This window comes from Lepisosteus platostomus, chromosome 7 (assembly GCF_059453375.1).
Source record: "Lepisosteus platostomus isolate fLepPlt1 chromosome 7, fLepPlt1.hap1, whole genome shotgun sequence".
NCBI classification, from domain to species: domain Eukaryota; kingdom Metazoa; phylum Chordata; class Actinopteri; order Semionotiformes; family Lepisosteidae; genus Lepisosteus; species Lepisosteus platostomus.
In genome coordinates, this window is record NC_142617.1 from 50,378,623 (window position 1) to 50,387,436 (window position 8,814).

The following is an 8,814-nucleotide window of genomic DNA, read 5'->3' on the forward strand; positions in this document are numbered from 1 at the left end:
GTTGTTCTTATTTCTGAATGGCTTTCAATAATTTGCGGTAGCACTGAGGCCCGGGGCGGGGCGGTGCGGTGGCTCTGTGGCTAAGGATCTGTGGCTGGAAGGTTGCCGGTTTCTATCCCGCGGCCGGCAGAGGAATCCTTCTCCATCGGGCCCCTGAGCAAAGCCCTTCACCCCAATTGCTCCAGGGGCGCCGTATAAATGGCTGACCCTGCGCTCTGACCCCAAACTTCTCTCCCTGTGTCTCATGGAGAGCAAGCTGGGGTATGCAAAAAGACAAATTCCTAATTCAAGAAATTGTATATGGCCAATAAAGATCTTATCTGCAGTTCTCTCTGAATCTTTTTTTTTGCGATTTGTCAGAACTTTTCAGAACAAAAATGTTAATCTTTACAATACATGTTTTGTTTTACAAAAATATTTCATGAAAATTATTGTGTGCTTATCTAAATAAACTAGTTGCAACATCTCTCGCCATAATTTTAGATATAAATGAATCTGACTTTAATTAACTGTAGAAAATCAGTTTTAAAAAATTAAACAATACAGTAAACCTACATTTTTACAATACCTACCTAAAACAATGTGCTCACGTGAAGAAGAGAGTGCTAAACCTACACAATAATACATTATGCTTAATCATTAATCAGTTTAAATCTTTAAATAACTGTTCAGAATATAAACTCCAGAGGCCAGGAGGCAGCATTTAATGCTTCAGAATTTAAAGATGTTTGTCTGTGAAACTTGCCACGAGAACCTAGCCAGGGCTACTGACAGTCTCACCCAAGCTTGCTGTCGAATATAACTAATCAAAGGAGTGACAATACACAACACGCTGAAAACGCAGACATGTTTGTGTGGATGGACACTTCCAGCCCCCAAATAATGTGGGATAATTTAATTGAAAGAACGTAAGTATCGATTCTACAGATAATCGAGGGGATCACTTAAAGTGATGGCTGCGTTTTTTTTTAATCAGTTTTTTAGTACGTTTCCAATGAAACTTCGCTTGAATCGCATTTTGTTCATTTGCTTGAATGTCATTACAAAATGTTACCACGAGATGTCACTGTCGCCAATCTTTTCAAAATTGCCCGTGGTTTGTAGAGGCGTTCTATACCGTCACCCAAAAAAAATCAAACGTAATCCATTCTAACCTTTAATGCATTCAGAATATTTAATATTTTAAGCAATTGTTTGTTTTTTTTAATACATGGAGACTATAAACGCCGTTTTTTGTCTGGAAACGAAACAGTTTAATTAGGAACATTTGAAAACTGGCACACAACAGATAATGGACTTTTCGGACCAGTGCCCTTCAGAAAGAAGACATATTTCAACTGACAAAAAAAAAAAGAACTGGAAGAGGTCTCTGGAAAAAAATAAACGAGTAACGGTTAAAAAACTATACACTACCATCAAAACAACACAAGATCACGATCTGCGTGAACCCAGCCTCTGCGGACATCCTCTGACAATACCAGTTTGCGTTTTCTGTTGAAATTCATTATGTTAGTGCGATACGGAAGGCGCGAAAAGTCATGCAATAGTTTAGGTAGGTTAATAATGTCTGTGTACAACTCAAAGCCCATCTATGAGCCCTTTCAATACTTCAAGACGTGTTTTTAGAAGTTTGCACGTTAACGCTTGTGAGCGCAGGCATGAGGAATTGTCTCAGTACTAAGATACAGAAACCTTTTTAAGTATTTTACCACCGCAGAGACGCACCGCTTGTCTTTTAGCTATATACTTACATGCCTTCCTTATTCAAACTGTAATTCATCTTCTATCCATGTGGAATAAAGGGAGGCGCCATAAAATATAAACATCTTTCACAACCTCAAATGATGGTACCCATGCTCTGCGGTGTTTAATACAGTACTTGTTTCCTCTAGCTTCAGGCAGACGGTACTGGCCTTCAGCCAAAAGGACTTTAGAGAGACCTCGGCAACAAATTCTTTTCCGTCTTTAAAATGACTCTGGACAGGAGATAGCTGCTAGCCTAAGCAAAGCGAGATGAAAGAGCTTAAAATTCGGATCAATATTTCCTTTTGTTTCAAAGATTGCTTGGAGCCTCCTTCCCTGGAAAACCGGCAACACTCACTTCGCTTCTTTGTTTGATAGGAACACGAAAAAAAAACATCCCTATACACATTTCTTAATATTTTTTTATTTTTATGACATGAATACATACCACATTTCTTGCACCGGAAGCCAGGACTTTCTTTGCTCATTACTGAATAGGTCGGGGTATATTCCTCAACTGTGCCAATAACTAGTACAGAGCAGGGCGATTTAAAATTCATATGCACACAGAGCAGAGATTTACAGGGGGCAGCTACAATTAAGATCAGAAATAATCGCATGTGCGTTTTGCACATGTGACTCTGACCTCACACTGTGTTCTGAAATGAGAATCTGAAACAGCTGGGAAAAAAAGTAGCTAAATAGATCTCTCTTTGGCCTGGGAGATAAGAGTGAGGCACACGCATTTTAAGCATAACAGGAAGATTGTGGAGGTGAGCAGGACCCTTCTGGTGAAGGGATCAGCAGATTAAGTGAAAGGGATTAGAACCCCGATGGGTTGCCAGTGCAGAGAAACCAGGCATGGAGGGATGTGTTTATGAATATGGCTCCTTGATACCAGTTAGAATCATGGCAGCGGTATTAGGTGCCACAGCTGAAGGCTGTTGACAGAGTCTGCTTGACTCTGTAGGTTGTAGTCAGCATATAAGAGGACCAACATGTATAGAATCATACACTAGAATTAATTATCACTCATAATTAATGAGCTGATATTCATCATGACCTAGTCCATCCCATCAACAACTCTTTGTCTGACCACTCTTTAATTACTTTCGAGATTTGACTGCCCTTGATAGCGGCCAAGGAGAAGACTATTACAACACGACACATCAACTGAGGTCCTTCATTAAATTGTATGTGTCACGTAGCGGTTCCTTCCGGGCCCCATGCGGACGACGCGATCCAGAATAGGGAAGACACACGAGGGAGAAAGTCATGCAGGAAAGGGTCTGGATACAGGGGGGCGTGTCCGAGGTGAGCTGGTGTCCTGGGAAAGTGAGTCCGGGCGAACAAACAAAGCCGAAGTCCAAACGGGGAATCCAAACTGGAGAGAAGAGTCCAAAGCCAGGAGATCCATCCAGGGGTTAAAACCATGAGCCGGGTCAGGACCGGCGGGGCAGGGGATCAGGAACAGAAAGTTAAAAGCATAACGGAGCCAGACGCAGCAGGACCCCGGGCTCTCACGATGCGGAAATCAATGAGGAACCAGGAGTGAGGTCTGCGTCTGGCTTTTAAGGGGGAGCGGGAATAGGGAACAGGTGCAGACAATGGGAGGGAACAAGGAAGGGCTGGAGCGCCCTTAGGACGAGGGGATAGCGATCGTGACATTATGACCACGATGAACAATGCTAACTTCATCTCCAGTAATAGTGTTGACGAAATCACACATAACTATAATACCGTGGTTAGACAGGCCCTTGATGAAATTGCCCCGTTAAAGACTAAGGTAGTCAAAGCCACTAGACACTCTCCATGGTATAATGATCACACATGGTCCCTTAAAAAGGAGTGCCGCAAATGGAGGTCTACTGGTCTACAAGTATTCAAGTCAGCATGGACTGATAGCCTGCAACAACATATAGAAAGCCCTATATAGAGCTTGTTCGGTCTACGACTCTGAACACTGAAACCAATAAAAATAACCCCCGCTACCTATTCAAGAGAATAGCTAATCTAACAAATAAGACTGATTCTATAGCACCATCTAACTTTAGTAGTGACGATTTCATGAACTTCTTTAACATTAAAATGAACACCATCAGACTTCAAACACAATCAAATAAGCCGCAAAGAAGTCTGGAACAGAAACAATACCTCTTTAGTGTTTTTCAATTAGTTAATGAACAAGAACTTGAGAAATTAATTATTAAGACAAAGTCAACCACCTGTCCGCTAGATCCCATCCCCACTCAGCTAGTCAAAGATTCTCTCGAAGGACTGGCAGGACCTATTATTAGTATGATGAACACGTCCCTTGCATCAGACATTGTACCTGATCAATTTAAGGTAGCATTTGTTAGACTGCTCCTTAAGAAGTCAAATTTGGATTCACAAGTAAACAACTACAGACCTGTCTCAATGTCCCATTTCTAACTAAAATTCTTGAGAGAAGAGTTGTGGCCCAACGTCAATGGTATCTGGACTCAAATAATATACTTGAGAAATTCCAGTCTGGTTTCTGCCCAGGCCACAACACTGAAACTGCATTAACAAGATATTCTGTTAGCTACTGATGTGGGGAATGCAAGAGCACTTCTAGATCTTAGAGCTGCCTTTGACACAGTTGACCACTCTGTTTTATTACACAGGCTTGAGTTTGAGGTTGGCTTATCTGGAACCATCCTTAAGTGTATTTAACTTCATATTTATCTAATCGTTTTCATTATGTTCAAATATCTAATAATTGTACTGCTTTGTCAATGTCACCAGTTCAATTTGGGGTACCACAGGGATCAGTGCTGGGACCAATATTGTTCTCTCTGTACATGCTGCCGCTAGGTAGGATCATACAAAAACATAATATTAACTTTCATTCATATGCTGATGACGCTAAAATATACATTTAGTTTATACCTTACGACAACACGTCTATTATCACTTTAGTTAACTGCATTAATGAAGTAAAGACTTGGATGTGTGAAAATGTTTTGTTACTCAACTCTGATAGAACTAAGGTTCTGTTGTTTGGAGGAAACAATACTGATAGGACTACTATAACTTCAGCACTTTACTCAGAGGATTTAAAAAGTTGCCTCAAAGACTCAGCATGTAACCTAGGGGCCATATGAGACACAAGACTCTTGTTTAACTCTCATGTTAAAACAGTATCGAAAACATGCTTCGTACAGTTAAGAAATATTGCAAAACTAAGGCAGTTTCTCTCCACTCAAGACACAGAGACATTAATACATGTTCTTGTATACAGCAGGTTAGACAACTGTAATGCCCTACTATCAGGGAGCAAGTCCTTACAGTGAATTCAGAATGCAGCAGCTAGAATTATTAATAGGAGCAGAAAGTACGACCATATAACACCTATACTCTCTTCAATAACTTCCTGTCAGGTACAGGGCCAACTTCAAAATCCTTCTACTTATGATGCTCTCAGAGGTCAGGCACCTGTCTATCTAATGGAATTTAATAATATATACAATCCAAGTCACCCACTTAGATCACAGAACGCAGGTCTTCTTCATATTCCACGCATTAATAAAAAAGCAGTTGGCGGTAAAGCCTTTAGTTCCAGGGCCCCTAGCTTATGGAACAGTCTCCCACCCCATGTTCAGGATGCCGAGTCAATCTCAGTATTCAAATCCAGACTAAAGACCTATTACTTCAACCTAGCCTACTCACATCATAGCCTGCTGCAGCCATGGCTGCTGGTGCTGCTGTACATGCCATCGTGTGTTTCTGTGTTGGCCCACCAGGTAGATACATCCGGTCTGACCAAACTACCCTATTCTCCTCCCCACATGTCCGGACGATGCCTGGGCTGGGCACCATCTGAGTTGGATGCTGCATCACTGCCATGGATCCAAGAGGGACATATAGATATTGTGGACATTGCTATTGTTAAGGAGGATTTTGCTGGTCTACAGAGATCTGCATGGAGTACTGACATACAGAAGACATGATGGATGGATTAATAGCTTTATTCATTTTTTCCTTTTATTTTAATTGTATGTTAGCATGCCCGAAGGGGTTGGGCAGCCAGTTGACCTTGGACCCCTAGAGATTTTCTTTCTCCTTATTAATGAAGAATCTAGAATTAATGCTTATTGTTATTTTAATGTTTCTACACTAAGGAGTTTCTGGTTCCTCTCCTCCATTGTCTTCTGGTCTTTCCTGTTCTGTGTTCACAACATGTATACACAACATGTTCAAGCATAGCAACTGCTGTACATTCATGATTTCACATAACATCTATACGGAACTTGTAACATCCTGTTTCGTGAATGCTGAGTTCTGGCAAAGTGCCACATAAGGAGGTGTGGTGAAAACCACTGAAACCAGTGGTCAGGATGGTGAAAGTGTGGCCTGAAGGAGCTGAATCAATCCTGCAGGACTGTTTTGAATGCACTGACTGGAATGTGTTTAAAGAGGCAGCCACACAGGGATCACACACCGACACACAGGAATATGCATCGTCAGGCACTAGCTACAGTACATCAGGAAATGTGCTGACGATGTCACACTCACAAAAGAAATAAGAACTTTTCCTAACGAGAAACCATGGATGAACAGTGAGGTTTGCACCCTAATCAAAGCAAGGGATGCAGCATTCAAATCGGGCAATAAATCAGAACTAAGGTCAGCCAGGATCAATCTTAACAATGGTATTAAACATGCAAAAAACACACTCAAACAGGAATTAGAGGAACACTTCACCACAAATGACCCAAGGCGTATGTGGCAAGGTATACAGGCCCTCACAGACTACAAGAGGAAGAACATCTGTGCACCTGCCCATGATGCCTCCCTGCCTAACAAGCTCAACACCTATGCTCGGTTTGAAGCCAACAACACAGAACCAGTCATCAGAACTGCACCCTCCGCAGCTGACCAGCTGGTCTCACTGTCTGCAGATGAGGTGAGGAGATCTCTGCTAAAAGTGAATACATGCAAGGCTGCAGGACCTGACGGCATACCTAGTCGTGTCCTCAGAGCCTGCGCCAATCAACTAGCGGGTGTATTCACAGACATTTTCAACATGTCTCTGGCCCAAGCCGTAGTCCCCACCTGCTTCAAGACAACCACCATCATCCCAATACCAAAGAAAACCACAGTGACATGTCTTAATGGCTACCGACCGGTGGCACTAACACCTGTCATCATGAAGTGCTTCGAGAGGCTGGTCATGAAGCACATTAAGGACACCATTCCAAACACACTGGACATGTACCAGTTTGCCTACCGGTCCAACAGATCCACGAATAACGCAATCTCCATTGCCATACACACTGCCCTATCCCATCTGGACAAAAAGAACACATACACCAGATTACTATTTATCGACTTCAGCTCAGCTTTTAACACTATCATCCCAGAGAAACTAGTCAAGAAACTCAGTGCACTGGGTCTCAACACCACCCTCTGCAACTGGATTCGGGACTTTCTGACAGGCAGACCTCAGGGTTTCAGGCTTGGAAACCACACCTCCGGCACACTAACTCTGAACACTGGGGTTCCCCAGGGGTGTGTCCTTAGTCCATTGCTCTTCTCCCTCTATACCCACGACTGTTAGGCCAAACACAACACCAACTCCATCAGCAAGTTTGCTGATGACACCACAGTTGTAGGTCTGATCACAGACAATGATGAGAGGGCCTACAGGGAGGAGGTCAATCTACTTATAACATGGTGTGATGACAACAACCTCACCCTCAACATCAGCAAAACCAAGGAGCCGATCGTTGATTTCAGGAAACTGCAAACCGGACATGCCCCTATCCACATCAACGGGACTGAAGTGGATAGGGTCAGTAACTTTAAATTCCTTGGCGTCCATATCACAGAGGACCTCACATGGTCTCTCAACGCCACCTGTCTGATCAAGAAAGCGCAACAGCGCCTGTACTTCCTAAGATGGTTGAAGAAGGCTAAGATACAGTATGTCCCCAGATCCTTACTACCTTTTACAGATGCACTACAGAAAGCACACTGACAGGTTGAATCACAGTGTGGTATGGCAACTGCCGTACTGCTGACCACAAAGCCCTACAGCGGGTGGTGAAAACTGCCCAGTCCACCACTGGGGTTGCCCTCCCATCTATACAGGACATCGACGGTGCTTGAGGAAAGCTCTAAGTATCATCAAAGACCCCATACACCCCAGCTACAGACTGTTTGATGTTATCCTCCGTCCAGCGGAACACTGATCGCCTCGTTCAGCTGTTTCACAGGGTTCCCTTGGGGAAAAACGGGCACAAATACAGTCAGCGGGTATTCAGGATGGACAAACAAAACATGGTTCTAGATGTGCTGTGCTGCAGGGAGATTTAGACTTTTTAGGGTGTTAATGTAACAGCACATGGGGTATTCAGTTTAAGTGCCGCTTAATGCCCCCTCTGGTTTACACAATCTGGAATACTGAAGGTATCCTGTTCAACAGCTGGAGTAAGTTTCCCATTTTTAATACTACCACTAAAAATTTCTTACATTTATATTGTACTTTTCTGGACATTCCACCCAAAGTGCGTTACAGGTAATGGGGACTCCCCTCCACCACCACCACTAGTGTGCAGCCCCACCTGGATGATGCGACAGCAGCCATAGTGCACCAGTATGCTCACCACACACCAGCTCTCAGTGGGGAGAGCAGAGAGATGAAGCCAGTTCATAGATGGGGATTATTAGGAAGCCATGTTTGGTAAAGGCCAGGGAGATATTAGGCCAGGACACCAGGGTTAACATACTACTCTTTTCGAGAAACAGATTTTTCTCAGAGAGAGTGGAGGGGATGTTAAATGACCACAGAGAGTCAGGACCTCAGTTTTATGTCTCATCCGAAGGACAGCACCTTTTTAAAGTATAGTGTCCCTGTCACTATACTGGGGCATTAGGACCCACATAGACTGCACCCAGGTCTCCCATCAAGGTACTGGCCAGGCTCATACCTGCTGAGTTTCAGTGGACTGCAAGTTGTGAGTTTGCAGGGTAATATAGCTGCTGACCATAAGCTAAGCGTCCCTGGACATTCATGCCTCCATTTTCAGAGCAGGCAGACTGTGG